Source organism: Euprymna scolopes, chromosome 16, assembly GCF_053919585.1.
Source record: "Euprymna scolopes isolate OS-2025 chromosome 16, ASM5391958v1, whole genome shotgun sequence".
NCBI classification, from domain to species: Eukaryota; Metazoa; Mollusca; class Cephalopoda; order Sepiida; family Sepiolidae; genus Euprymna; species Euprymna scolopes.
This window is the reverse complement of record NC_136497.1, coordinates 48,575,274-48,591,864: the sequence shown is the minus strand read 5'-3', so window position 1 is coordinate 48,591,864 and position 16,591 is coordinate 48,575,274. Positions and strand designations below refer to the sequence as shown.

Below are 16,591 nucleotides of genomic sequence, written 5' to 3'. Positions count from 1 at the left end.
GTCAACGTGATTATCTAATCCGAGACAAAGTCACGTAATTCTAACCTAATTAAAATAAACTAAAACTAAACAAAGCTGGTTACTGAAGGAACATAATTCCAGCTGTAATAGATGTTTTTATTACTTTTTTGTTGTCTGTTACAAAATAATTGAAGCAAAGTACATCTGTTGCCCCCCCCCCCTCCAAGCGTAATCCCAACGGAAATGCTATGATTAAAAACCAAACCAATGCTGGCAGTAACGAGACGTAAATCCAGTGAATGAACGCATAACAGGTCTTGTTGTGGTGAGGTCTGTTATGTTAGGAGGTGGTTGAAATTCTTTCAGTCCTTTATTCTGGCTCGATGGAGGGTGAGGATGATTACCTTCTCTGGCATAGGAAGCAAGTTCCAACCGTTACACTAGCCCGGCAGAAAATGGAATGGCTTTGCTGAGTTCCTGATGGAACGAAGGAGTATTGGATCATTGGTCGCAGGTGAATGACTGTTGTACCACCCACGGAAATTTAGGGAGTTCTGAAATTTATGAATACTTATAAATTTCAGAGTGGATCGGGAGGAATGTGACAGTATGTTGTAAGTACCATTGTGTTGTCCCCCCCCCCAATAGCCGGGAGGCAATTTTTTAGATATAGGGAAGGGACAGCAATGCAATTCGCCAGGACTCATTCCTTTTCTTTGGCGACAAGCATGGGGTAAGGACGTACATTTTTGTCTCTCTGTAAACGTAACCGTAAAGGGGGATACACCTGATGAGAACCGGTGTATCCTCATGATTATGTTGTATATATATATATATATATATATATATATATATATATATATATGTATATATATATATATATATATATAAAGAGAGAGCTAGCGAGAGAGCGAGATAGATAGATAGATACATAAATAGATAGATAGATAGATAGATAGATAGAGAGAGAGAGAGAGAGAGAGAGAGAGAGGGTGGGAGAGAGATTAGATTGGATTATTTTATTTACTTCCTCTCGAAGAGGTTAGACAGAAAGTTAGGACTGGAATTGATGAAAGTGTTTTTAAAGAATCAATTGGATTCGATCCGATAAAATTCAGTCCGTATCGGTAACTATTTAGTCATCATCACACTTCATCTTCACATAACTAAACGGATGTTACATATCTATCTATCTATCTATCTATCTATCTATCTATCTATCTATCTCCGTATATATATATATATATATATATATATATATATATATATATATATATGCACCGTCTATTATTAATATCTCATTATTTAATCAAACGTATCTTCCTTTTGTCAAAATTTCAATTTATGATTTAGCTTTTAGAAGCCGGATAACCTGAACAGCTCACTTGCCAAAGTCTAATACACAAAGGCGACAATTCTAAAAAAATAATTATATTAGACAACGACCATGTTAGAATCTGTTGGGAAGCAGTCCCGCGATATTGTGTTCCACAAACTGTTAGTTCTACGAAAAACTTATTGTTAAATGTGAATGAAACTAGTTAACACTTTTTTTATATTGTCACTGAATAATTATGATATTCGTATACATTACATCGTTTATGTGTTGTTGAATTGATAATTGTTGAAATTGTAACGTTGTTTTTATGTTTGGTTTTGAAATACTTGTTCCTCATTTTTGTATTTTCTTTTGCTGAATACTCAACCAATCTAATCGATGCCATTATCTCGAAAGTTCAGCGGCAGGAATTCGAACATTGTTCATAGTGAGGGAGGGGGAAGAAAAGTGAGCCGGTGATAGATAGATAGATAGATAGAGAGAGGGAGGGAGGGAGGGAGAGGGGGAGGGAGAGGGAAAGATAGAGAGACTTAGGAATGGAGTAGTGGCTGGGAACTCTGAGTAAGATGCTTTACTTTTCCATTCAAACTAACGGCGTAACTGATATTGTCAGGTATGTCAGAACTGATATGTCATATTCGCCCTCCGCCGACATAAGTTAGCAACTCATATTTGCTTCTCACCCCCCCATTCTGTCTCTCAACCCACTCTCTTCAAGTAACCCTCTGTTTCCTACTAATTCCCCCCCCTATAATCCTCTTTTTCATTGGTCAACATTACTCTCTTTATCGCTCTTCTCTCTCTCACTTCAGTCTCTATTTTACTAACAACACTCCCCCTTAATTTTTGTTCACCCTCTCTCTCCCAATCATCGATCGATCTTACTTTCTCTATCCTTTTTTCTTAACATTTTACTCTCTCTCTCTCTCTTTCTCTCTCTCTCCTTCACACGGTCTCCTCTCTACAATTTCCGCTTCCTGTCAATCTGTCTCCGATAAACATTACTATTTCTCTTTATCTTTGCATTTTGTTGGTAATCAATTTCAACCACCTGTTTCTCTATCCACGCCCTTCTCTCCATTTTCCACTTTTTGTTTACTGTTCTTTGTTTTTCCTTTTTTTTATTCAAAGTTTTTCCATGTTCTGTTTTGGATTTTGCGCGACTTTGTCCATTTTTCGCTTCGTTTGATCGTCCATCCCCTCCCCCATCTGATCCCCTTTTCATTATCTTACCGATGTTGCCTCTTGTTGTGACCAGGTGCCTCCATAACTACACACACGCGCGCGCGTGCCCCCCCCCACACGCGCGCACACACATACAGGCACACACGTGCATATAAATATTCAGCTTTGAATAATCGATCTTAGCCTTTCATATCTATGTATAGATCGATCAATCTATATAACACAATCTTTACTTTTGATCTATTGATTTACTTTAGTCTTTTGATAAATACATTATCTATATATCTATTGATCTATCTATCCTCCTCTCCATTCTCTTAGGCCATGAATATAGAGTTTCTCTTATATAATAGGTACATTGTGTTCATGACATTGAACATTGTTATAATAATATATTGGATGATAATGCCTCTTAGCACTTACCACTGAAGAGCCTTGCTGTCTATGGATGACGATTTTATATATATATATATATATGAATAAAAAGGAAAAAACCTAAAAGAGTAAAAACAAAAATAAAATCAACGTTTCGTCCCTATTTCAGGGGACATCATCAGGATTTCTAGGCGAGGATGTACGGGAAGACGGTCATATATCACATGCGAAAGAGGAGAAGTTCAGTTCTCTTTCTGTTCTGGAGAGAAAAAAATTCATGATAAAAAGAGAATTTATATCTAGTGTGTGTGGAGGGGGGTCGGGTTATATACATATATGCATTTTTTTTTCTTAAAATCCATCCCAGATAGAGCAAAACGGAGACTTATTGAATCTGCTTTAATTTCAAACATTAACACCATCAAACAAAGAAAAGGATTTTATAATGTAGCGCCAATCATAGGTAATATAATAATAAATGAACAAAACAGTAATTTAGATCCTGGTTGATTAAAAAAAAATGCATATATGTATATAACCCGACCCCCCTCCACACACACTAGATATAAATTCTCTTTTCATCATGAATTTTTTTCTCTCCAGAACAGAAAGAGAACTTAACTTCTCCTCTTTCGCATGTGATATATGACCGTCTTCCCGTACACCCTCGCCTAGAAATCCTGATGATGTCCCCTGAAATAGGGACGAAACGTTGATTTTATTTTTGTTTTTACTCTTTTAGGTTTTTTCCTTTTTATTCACATAACGTCTAAAGCATCGTTTATATCTTGCTTTATTCTATTCATATATATATATATATATATATATATATATATATATATATATATATATATATATATATATAAATTACTATAAGTTTAAGGACTATCCACTTATCTTGTGCTTCCTTTTTAAAAGTAAATATATTTTTAACTCTTTTTCAAGATGTTTTTTAACATGTTTTATTAATCATTTGTTCATATATATATATATATATATATATATATATATATATATATATATATATATATATATATACATATATATATATATATAATAGAGAGAATGATATATATATATATATATAATAGAGAGAATGATATATATATATATAATAGAGAGAATGATATATATATAATAGAGAGAATGATATATATATATATAATAGAGAGAATGATATATATATATAGAGAGAGAGAGAGAATGATATATATATAATAGAGAGAATATATATATATATCATTCTCTCTATTATATATATATATATATATATATATATATAATAGAAAGAATGATAGTTTGCTTGAAGCATTGCTGATAAAGAAGTACGTGGTTATTTGTGAAGGCTGAAAGCACTATAATAAAACTGAATGGGACAAGGGAGAATGCACAAAAACAACCGAAGACAATATTTGGTGTATAAATCTTCAGAATTATTTGCTTATTTTTCAATATAGCTTTCATATACCATATCAGTAAATATAAAACTTAATGCAAATAATAATAAAATCTGTGATTGTGTAAGATGTGTAGATATTTCAGATGAAGCACACACTACTCGAAAAAGAAAACAGACGTTGGGTCCGTTTAAGGAAAAGAGACTAATGTCCAATATATATAAGTAAAGTTATATAAACATTAAAAACATATCCCTACGCAAATTAATCTTGGTTTCGACAAGGTTAATCGTCTCAAGTGTTTTTATTATCGAGATGATTAAAGGCGTCGAAACGTAGATCTGTGTAGTTCATACAACTTTACTTATAAAAAGCTCTACACATGTATTGAGCAACTTTGATATATATATATATATATATATATATATATATATATATATATATATATATATATATATATATATATATATTAGGCACCGCCAAAATTGGGGGGGGGGCAGGTAAGTACTTTTTAAAAATCTACCAAAAATCAGGTAATTATCCGATCAATACGAAATTTTCAGCGATTATTAAGAGAAGAATGAACTTTATAACAGTGTACTTATTTTTCATAAACGATATTTATATATATATATCTTTTGCTTACAACCCCCCCTTGTTTTGAGGGGGTACAAATATGCTTAAAATAATCATCTGAAACTGAACACAACATATTGTGTTGTTGTAAGGGACAGAATTATAGATTAAAAAAAAATTGTTTGCATACCTTATTTTGACGTCTGAATATCAGAACTTCGATTGTGTTTAATTATCCCGCTTTTGAGTTTTGAAGTGTGAAATTCGGTGAATATGTTAAGTAAAATAATTAATTTAAGTTAAACAAAACAAAACAAAAAATTTAATATTTATACGAAAAAAGCCATTTCAAAATCTTTGATAATAGATTAACAATTTTTTTTTAGCGAGCCGAATAATGCATGACCATTATTAAACAGGGCATGCTTTGAAGAATCGATACAAAAAAGAATTCGATAAATATTGTGCTTTGTGTTAAAAATAGCATCATTTTTTCGATCCCCTTATGTTACTCAGAAATAATGGATTTTAATAAATGTAATTTCGTTTTAAAAAACAACTTGATTTTTCGGCCATTTTTGGCGGTGCCTAATATATATATATATATATATATATATATATATATATATATATATATATATATAATTAACATTTAGGTGTCGCAAGCAAAATATAATTCATAAAACTCACTATGTCTCTCCGTTTGTCTGTCTGTTTGTCTGTCTGTTTGTCTCCATATTTTCAAACTCTATCTCTTTCGAAACTAAAAGTTACAGAACGGCGCTAGGGGCTTCAAATGATTGTTTTTTTTATGGACCATTCTAATATGGGTCTTTAGTCGATTAAAATAGTTTTTAATGGGCCAAAAAAAAAGAGGTAAAAATTGAAAAAATCGTTATACATTTTGTACATTGATCTTAGTTTATTTTTATTCAATTCACATACGTGGGGAACATCACCAACTTTGAATGCTACAGGTTTGCTTCCGGTTTCTAACTAATGGAAGTCAAATATTATATACCAAATCTGGACAAATTAAAATAGCATATTTAAGCGTATTTTACGACCGGGCAAAGCCTGCTTTCCCCCGCTAGTGATATATATATATATATATATATATATATATATATATATATATATATATATATATATATATATATATGAGAACAGAGATGTAAAGTGGAATTTTACAAAAAGAATGCTATTTCTTCTCATCAGAGGAAAAAATTGTTAGCGAAGTAATCAGAAAGTCACGTTAAAAGTTTTAACATTTCTATGTATTTGCAGACAAAACAAACGAATAAATAACCTACACAAAAAAGCGTACAAGAAACAGTTCATCTGAAAGAAAAACTCTGTCTGTCTGTCTGTCTGTCTGTCTGTCTGTCTCTCTCTCTCTCTCTCTCTATATATATATATATATATATATATATATATATATATATATATATATATACACATACTGTGTGGGAGCTTAGGCCGCATTCTTCTATTAAACCAAGTAGGCTAAGTAGAATAATAGGCAGTTTATAAGCTTGGCTCCATTTTTTTCATTTGTCATATATTCTTGTTATAATGAAAACCAACATTCTGTAAAGGTTCCTATCTCATTGTTAAAAAATATCTTTAAAAATTCCTGTCTTCTAATATAACACACACACACACACACACATACACACACACACACACACACACACACACACACATATAGTTTTTGGTTTAAATTTAATTCAGAGAAATACAGATTTTCAAGACAGAAATTTATTGTTTAAATAAAGAATACAGCTTAGATGTTTTTTCGTTAACCCATGGATTTTCGATGTAGGCTCATCTCCTCAGAGGAAAAGTCGTTAACAAATAATAGATCTAATTCGAAATAATATTGCTATTTAACAAAAAGCAGGCTCCTTCAATCTTTGACAGACTATGGATACCCATGAAGGGGTGCCTGCGCGTGAAATTTTTGTGGCAGGAGGTGCGCAATCTCCAACCACACCTCTCCTGGGTCGACATTGTTGAATACCAGTGGCAAGTGAAGTACAGGACGACAGGAAACAAATGCCGAGATAAGCGGAGAGTACATACAGTGCCTAGAATTCCCAAATGGTCACCCATCTGGTACTAACCAGGCTCAACGTTACTTAACTTCGGTGATCTGACGTGAACTGGTGTGTCAACGCGATGATGCCGTATCTGTTATTTAACAGATACAAAGAATATGTAAATAATTTTAGGGGGTATAGATAAAGAAAATAGATGAAATAAGATTAGATACAATGAAAGGATATTAATTTATGGTGTCCGGCTGTCGTGGTAATCCTTCTATAGAGTGATATATTGTGGTCAGAGTTCGAGTTTGTTGAATAGATCCACATTGTAAGCAGATTCCAATTTATTTTAAGGTATTTTTGGTTCTTTGTAAAAATCCTTTGAGTATGGAAAGTCCAATCAATATTCCTCCTCATTTTTTGTTGTTCCTTTATGAGGTGTCTGCTGGAAGCTATTTTTTGAAGTGTCCACTGGAAGCTATTTTTTGAAGTGTCCACTGGAAGCTATTTTTTGAAGTGTCCACTGGAAGCTAGTTTTTGAAGTGTCCACTGGAAGCTAGTTTTTGAAGTGTCTGCTGGAAGCTAGTTTTTGAAGTGTCTGCTGGAAGCTATTTTTGAAGTGTCCACTGGAAGCTATTTTTTGAAATGTCTGCTGGAAGCTATTTTTTGAAGTGTCCACTGGAAGCTATTTTTTTAAGTGTCCACTGGAAGCTAGTTTTTGAAATGTCTGCTGGAAGCTATTTTTCGTTTGTAGATATGAATTATACATTAAACACTTCCGTAATAGATTTGATAAAAACTCAGGATAGCTGGGGACTGTTCAAGTTAGATATTTTAAGGGTGGTCTTGAAATATGGATACAATAAGATAAAGTCCCAAATAAAGTAAGGCAAACTTATAAAATCTATCATATGTGGTATATTTTGAGCATTTTCTCTTGTGCCCCTAGTTAAGGTGATGTGATGAGAATATATATATATATATATATATATATATATATATATATGTGTGTGTGTATATATATACACATATGTGTATATATACATATGTGTATATAAATATATATATATATATGTATATAAATATATATATGTGTATATAAATATATATGTATATGTATGTATATAAATATATACAGCACAATCACGTTGACACACCAGTTCTCGCCAGATTACTGAAGTTATCCCACGATGAACCTGGCCAATAGCAGAAGGGTGACCATTTAGGAAGGCCAGGCGTTGTGAATACCGCGCCGAGCCGTAGAAATTTCCAGGTTGGTATCTGGGGTGTATTAATTCAATGGGAGAGATTCACTCCCAGATTTTGTTAAGACATGCATCTAAGAGAAGGAGGACTCTGATGTAAAAACCTGTGGTCTACTATATACTCTGTTCTGCGGCAGTCATCTGCACCGACGAAGATTAGCAGTAATACTAAAAAGTGTGGTTCTTTCTATACAAAGCCTTCACCACTATAAACAAATCATCTGTGTGGATTTTCGAACAACTTGGTTGCTGTGATGGAACCTCATACATCGAAATCGACGGGGAATATATATATATATATATATATATATATATATATATATATATATATATATATATATATATATATATATATATATATATATATATATATACATACATACTTCGGAATAGTTTTTATTTAACAATCAGTGGTTATGTAAACGTGAGATTGTAGGTTTATTTTCTCTCCTCTGATGAGATGGTAGACATCGAAACCCTATAGGTTAAGGAGATTAATTTTCTAAAACATTCTTTGTCTTGCTTAGAATAATAAAAATTCTTTGATATGAAACTCAACCACTTTATTTCATTTCAATGAGAGTTTTTTGAAATTCATTGAATTACAATTTAATATATATATATATATATATATATATATATATATATATATATATATACCAAGTTAAAGGTATTCAGAAAGGGAAAATTTGTAAATTTAACGTGGTTATTAAGAGTGCTCAATAAAAAAGCAAGATATATTGTTATTGATATAGACACATTTACATAGTGGCTACTTTCCTTAATTAAGTCGACTGACGAGGACTTGTAGTCTTCATCGACCACTTGTCCGAAACATTAGCTTATCCAGTGTAGAGACTATATAAATTTGTCTATATCAATAAAAATATAATCTATATATCTATAATAGTGAAATTGTGTGTTTGTGTGTGTACATTTCCCTACGAAACTACTCTGTCAATTTTCAGTTTACAGACTCGAGATTGTATAAGAGGTATTTTTAATCTGTTTTCGGCCAGAAATTTGGCAGTCATGGGGCCGAAGTTCAACAATTTGACCTTTGAAAACTCTATCAAAGTCCTCCGCCAATTTTAGGACTATACACTTAAAATTTTAGATGTAGATTACGTGAACATGGATTAAACTTTTTAATTGGATTTGAACCCCAAACAATAAAGGTTTAGGGGTCGAAATTGGGGTCAAGTTAAAATAAATTGACCTCTGCGGTCCCTACCAAATTACTCAGCCAATTTTTGGTCTAAACATTTGAAATTTTACATAAAGTGTGTTCAGACATAGGGAAAGCTTTTTAATCGGTTTTTGGCCGAAAATTTGGCTGCCAAGGGGTGAAGTTCAAAAGGTTTGACCTTTGCAGCTGCTAGCAAACTATTCAGCCAATTTTGGGTCTAAATATTTGAAATTTTACATAAAGGGCATTTAGACATGCAGCAAGTAAGTAATCAGTTTTAGCCGAAAATTTGGCTTCCAAGAGATGAAAGTTCAAAGAGTTGAGCTTTGCAGACTCTACCAAACTCCTCCACCAATTTTGTTTTATATTTAAAATGATGTATTACACAGATAATTCTATACTTGTGGCAACAGTAATAGATTTGTAGCTTAATACCCTCAGCTAAATTATACCTTCCTTATAACATTGAGGTTAGGCGATTACGTTCTGCAAAATAAATTTGAGGAAAAGAAGAAAAACAAACATAGGCAAACATTTTTTTTAAATTCAGAGAGAGGGAGTATATAAACAAAAGGCAAAATGGTTAACTACAATAAAACGCTAGAATAGTCCGGAAATGAAGGATCATCTTTCATTAAATATGTATTTTAACATGATCCCCATTCAAAGTTCTAATTTCATTTTTTTGTTGTTTTTTTTATTCCTTACAAAAGATTTTTTCAATATATTTGTACGTATTTGATTAAACACGAGAATCTCATTATTTTTTTATGGGGTAGCCTAGGTCTGTTGATATCCTTACTCGGATACCGATGTGTAACTTTTAGTAATCGTTTACTGCAAAGAGAGTAACACTCAGGATAAAAAAAAATGTCAGAAATACAGGTTACTTTCGTACATGTGAAGAGAGGACACCAATAAATAGACGCATAGCTGTCCCACAACACCTAGTTACGTTGTGCGCCTCCGCCCCTATTAGGAACGGAATCCTATACATGACTATCCCCCTCGAGGTCTCGGCAGACAAGAGGCCTAAAATAACTGTTCGGACGTCACATGTTTTCGTCGACTTCCATCTTCTAGCGTCACCTCTGGTGTTTAAGGTGTCAGTCAGCTTTTCCTTTCAAGTAGCAGCCCTCGTTATATAACATCCCGCAAAGGAGGACTCTGGAATTGGAAAATATTATTTCTCATATAAACATAGTTTACTTGCTATAACTAATGTATTGACTGTATTGTAAAATCACAGAGGTTGCGCAGGTTTCTGCCGAGAAAGGGCGCTATTCAATCATTTTTTACGCATAAGCAAGAAGAGATAGGATCTTTTCGGGTTCATATGGTAGGAAAGTGATAACTAACCCCACGCACCCGTAGCGTGCAAAATATTACGTATTTAAGGCCCTCTTTTGACTTAATTTCTATTAAAGATTACGCATTTATTTCAATTACTAACTGGACACCCAGTGCTGCTCGGTCGTACAATACGCTTAAACATGATATTTTAATTTATGCAAATTGCGTATGTATTATTATAAAATCAATCTTCTATTGAATATTATATATTACGAAGATTAATTTGCCCAGTGAACTTATTCGAAAAAAAAAATTAAAAGATATATAATGATAAATGTCATTCATCAAATTCTGTGTTTGTTTTCAATATCACGTCAGCTGATATTTGGGCTTGACGATCTTAAAAATAATTCTTTTTCTCTTATAGATAAAAAAGAAGAATTTTTACAGGGGAATATCTTACGTTACACTTGTAACGGTGTAACGTAAAACATTCCCTTGTAAAAATTATTCATTATTTATAAGAGAAGAAAGACTATTTTTAAAATCGGATTTTTTTTTTCGATTTTCGATACTTATCGGTTAAATTTCCGTACAAAACATACCTAAGAACACTGCCAGAAATATAAATTACCTTTTCTGTGAAATTTGCAAAAGATAAGCTCAGCTGTTTCGGAACCTATGAGGAAGGAACTCACAAAGTGACTTTTATATAATAGTAAAGCTAGAGACAGAAACTTTCTATTAAGTATTACGTATTTATTTTCTCATTTTAATTCATTTCTATTACATATGCCTTCTTTCTTTTACATTACAACTCATTTCTATTAAACTTTATGTATTTGCTGCCACATTTTCTATTATTTGATAGGACGATTCCTTGTATTTTTCCGATTCCGATACAGTTACATATTCCGTACTAAATTTCCGATTCGGATTCCGTTTTTTTTAAATCTTTAAATATTTAACTATAAAATGGTTATTTTTTTCCCGACTACCGCAAAACACATGTGCAAATATTTTCTCAAATGAGGCGGTGATCTATAGCTTTTAGTTTTACTGGAAGTTTTTAAATCAATAAATATTTATTTATTTTTATTATTATTATCAGTAGTGGAAGATGTTTCTTAAACCAAAATCAAATAAAAAAGATAATTAAAAGAATCGTTTTTGGCATCGGAAAATCGGCACACATTCTTCTGATTCCGATATCGAATCCGATGCCCTTTTTCCGATTCTTGATTCCGATTCTGAATAATCCCCCCCAACATTATTTTCTGCATTTTGTTGTCACTTTACAATTTATTCCTATTAAAAAATATATATTGACTGTTCCATTGCAATTACTTTCTATGAAGCATAATGAATTAAATAGAATATTATCAGCTTTATTTTAATGATTCTGAGTTTACTTGCCATATATTATGGTGGGTAAAAACCCTTGCCATTATATTTACAATTATCATCATATCATAACGAGATTATAACACTAAAACTTTAATAGAACATGGCGAAACGATAAATTTCTCGCCCTAAAGAAAACAACACTACAGCTTTAATTTAAAACTTTTATTGAAAAATTTTATTAAGGTAACTTGATTATTTAATAGATCTGGCATCTATTCAATGTAACCGCCTTCAGCCTCAGTCATCGCTTCGATACGGGTCCGGAACTGAACGCATACCTTTTCCACAAGCGTCGGTGGGAGTTCGACGAATTCTCAGCGAATAGCAGTGATCAGGCTGGCTTTAGATGGGGGAGATCATGTTGGTGATGTTCTCGACATATGACCAAACGAATTAATTTAGCCAGTTCAGGTTGGGAGAAGAGGGGATACCAGTGAGAGAAAGATACAAAGCCGTAGCACTTCTTCTGAAGTCAAGCGTTGGCCTCTTTGGACTTGTGGGCCGGCGTTGAGTCCTGCTGCCACTCCTAGGGTCTTCCAGCGGTCACCTGATTACACCAGGTGATCACCACACGCTTCAGCGCATCCAGGTACACTTGGAGTTGACTTTCAAGCCGACTTCAAAGATGGGAGGTGGCATGATGTGGCCCTCACTTGAAACTACACCAATGACTATAACCGTGGCTGGAATTTTATTGAGCTGTGCCCCCAAGCGTTGAACTGTCTGTATTTGCATTTTGAGAGTGCTGGCAATGTGTTACCGTTAATGTTTGCTGGCCTGTTTATTATTTATTTAATTAATTAATCGTTTACATTTTACTGTTTCTTGTTACTTTTACTACTAATGGTACTTTTAAGTGTCTGTGTTCTTACATATATAGGTGTGTGTATGGTCTTACATATGTTACGTGCAGTTCACTGTTAAATATGCGTGTGTGTGTTCTTATCCTTACACCGTTTCTTCTATTGGAAGGTCTCGAGACATGTATGTGCAAATAACATAATGCGTACATACCTGTTTGCCTTGGCCAGCGGATAATATCTTCTTGGACGCTGGTCTGCCATCTCGTCACTGCAGACAGATGCATCGATAAACAACAAGATGGATTTGAAGTTTCAATCTTTTATTTCAAGGCAAGCCTATCATCTCGGACCCTGGTCGTCGGAAAGCCGAATCTCCGATCTGCATTCTCTGCTGCCCAAAACCAACTCTCAGCCCATGTGGTCGTCAACCGGAAGCCTACGACCACAATTCCCGTGTCACTCCTAATTTCCGGTGCATTCTCTCTTGGTTGATACCTGTTAAACCTAACCTTTTATGACCCTGCCAACTCGCTGATGGGAAATAAAAATATACTTACATAACTTTCTATTTCTAAAACTACCTATATAGCAATTAAGCTGGGATTCCCAATAGTACAAATGGTCCTGCTGTAATAACTTGAATCGGTAGAGAACATGAGTCGTACAGCGGCGCATCTCCGATTTTGCTCGTTAAATATTGTGTCGCTTTCAGACATGATAGAAGGCTCCTATCGCCCTTGGGATTTGTAAACGACTGGCTAATTAGTAGATGGCTTGCAACAAAAAAGAAAACTCGTTTTCATCAACAGAAAATGGAATCATGTGGCCTTTTCTAGGGCGACAATTTTATCGTTCTACCCTTTAGATGATATGCACATTTAATATTGTAAGATTCAATACGTGTCTACAGTAATTAATAACTTCCATTTTCATGAAGATATTATAAGCTTCCACTATTAATAAAATAGTTACATTATATAGCATGAAATAATTTGTAAAATGTTTTCAGAGATAATCTAACAGAGATTAGTAAAATACAACAAAACTAATTTATTTCAAATTTCAGACATTGCATACCTTTTGATTCTTGTTTTCGTGTTTTTTGATGAGCTACATATTTTTCGTTGATTGTTTAGAAGAGGGACAAAGGCGTAAGCTAAATTTTGTTCGTTTTTGTTTGTTCGATAAAATTAAATTTGGCATCGACTTTATAATAAGTACACGTGCGTTTGGGACTAAATAGATATAAAATATATTTTTCTAAATTATGTTTTCGATTTGTTTGGATATTTTAGTGAGATTTTCCTCAGGAATCATTGTTCTAACCTATTCAAGATGTGATAAACTATTCAAGATTTGCTAAACTATTCAAGATGTGCTTATAACCCTAGATTGTCGGGACAATTGAAAAAGCGGCAGTTAAAAAATTAATATATCGTCGTTTGAATCTACTTAATCTACTTCACACACATACACACACACACATATATATCTATATCTATATATGCGTGTCTTTTAAGTGTGTGTATTTCCCCTTCCTTAGACATAAATATCTTCTTTCAACGTGTTTGGTTTGGTGGCTGCATCTCTCTAAACGTTCAGACAAAAGTTAAAATTTGACTTGGATCTGAGAGTTTCGAATCATGTGATCGGTAGAGCAATCATCATCCACATATATTATTCCCGGTGAAAAGAATGAAACAGGCGTATAAGAATGTATTGCTATTTATCGTAATCTATATATCTATAAAACTGAAAATGTGAATGAGGACATTTCTTAACTTATATACGGAACGAATTTTTTTTTTTTTAAAAGGTGATCACCAATTATCAAGGCCCGGACGCCACTCAGGGATAAGGGTTATTGCATGTACAGTACGTTAGTGTGGGGATGTAATAAAAGTGTCTACTAAAGGGGCGGTTCATAAGGAATTTGTTTACGTTGGACTTGAAGACATCCAGGTTGTAGTCAGGAAGCAGGCAGACGGAACAGAGTTCCACAGGCGTGCAGTTCTAAGAAAGAAGCTTTGTTCATGGAATCTACGTTTTGATTTAGGCACAGATAAAGAGTGGGAAAATTTTTGACAGTGGATTCAGCTAGACGGGTGTTTTTCGTAAAAGACTGGCGATGGGGGACTAGAGATTGGAGCGCTAACGAGAACCTGCCATGGAAATAACGATAAAACAAGGATAGGCTCGCAATGTCTCTTCTGTGGGAGAGAGGTTGCAGGTAAGAGAAAAGGGCATCCCCCACTAAGTCACGAAGCCTATTTTGTACTCTGTCAAGCCAGGATAGGCTGTTTTTTTTTAGCAGCTCCTGCCCAGATATGGCAGCAGTATTCCATCATTGGGCGTACTTGGCTTTTATATAGATAGAGAATTGCATCAGTAATGAGATATCTTCTGGAACGGTAGAAGGATCCCACCATCTTTCCAGCGACCTTGGCAACAGACTTGATGTACGTGTTCCATTTCAGATCAGGAATAAAGGTCAAACCCAGAAGCTTGTCAAAACATGGGGCTTCTCCTTTCAATTGATGCCAGATGGGGATCAGAGCGTTGATGATGTAAAGATAGGAGCTTGGTTTTAGATGCATTAAAGGTAACCAGCCACGTCTCCCCTCCACTGAACCACGCGCTCAAGATTAAAGGAGAGAGAATCAGAGAGAACTTTGCCATTTACTGCCTTTGATGTGTTGCCGTAGATGGTCGTGTCATCCGCATATATGTCAACGAATGATTTAAGTATGTGTTTAGGGAGATCATTGATGTAAATCAGGAAAGGAGTTGGACCCAGGATGGACCCCTGAGGGACTCCAGCATTTATACTGAAGGTTTCTGATTTTTGTCCATCGACCACTACTCTTATGAGCCTATCAGAGAGAAATGATTTAATGATAGAGAAAACATTTCCAGTTATACCGTAGCTGGAAATCTTGTGAAGTAGGCCTTTATGCCATACTTTGTAAAAGGCCTTTGATATGTCAAGAGCAATTGCCCTAGAAAGGAAGCCTTTGTCAAGAGATTCACTAATCCTATGAGATATAACCGTTAGCACATCTGCGGTAGATCTTGCAGAACGGAAACCATATTGTGTGTCATTAAGAAGGTTATTTCTGCTGAGGTGGTTGACTATTTCTCTATTTAATATGGATTCCAGCAACTTACTCATGACGCACAGGAGACTTATTGGTCTGTACTAAGAGGAAGCTGACCTATCACCTGAATTTTTAAATACAGAGAATACTGATGAGGTTTTCCAGGGTGGTGGAAAGCATTTCTCCTAAAGGCAACGCTTAAACAGTTTCGTAAGTATGGGAGCTTTTTTAACACATTGGGATGCCGTCAGGGCCAGTTGCTTTACTGGAATCAAGGTTCTTGATTAGCTTGGCGACCTCATGCACAGATATTTGTATGTTACCTAGCGTGTTCTGTGTTATAGGAGGAAATATGGGGAGTTGATGACCTTCGTCGCATAGGGTAGAGTTAGCTGCAAAGTTCTTGGCAAATAGTTTTGGCCTTGTGTGATGCTGACGAGATGACCTCAGGTCAATTGACAATGCTTGGGATAGAACGCACACTTCTGTTCAGGATCCTATTTGTTATTTGCCAAAACTGGTGGGAACCAAGCCGCTGATCAGCTATTTTGGATTTAACGGGCTCTTGCATTTTTTATTACTCTTTTACAGTGGGCACTGGCGTTCCTGAAAGCAGCTTTAGTCTCAGTGCATCTATTACGTTGGCAGGTATGGA

At 34.3% G+C, this 16,591-nt stretch overlaps 1 long non-coding RNA gene and 1 pseudogene across 1 annotated transcript in view; one reads left to right on the top strand and one right to left on the bottom strand.

The window, feature by feature from the left end:
• Positions 1–247: 247 nt before the first annotated feature.
• LOC145296261 (uncharacterized) overlaps positions 248–16,591 on the top strand; it is a 73,449-nt gene continuing 57,105 nt past the window's right edge. The window contains exon 1 of the long non-coding RNA XR_013869985.1: positions 248–575. This is a non-coding gene — a long non-coding RNA (uncharacterized LOC145296261). The remainder of the gene's footprint in view (positions 576–16,591) is intronic.
• Positions 6,912–7,028, bottom strand: LOC145296590 (5S ribosomal RNA; annotated as a pseudogene).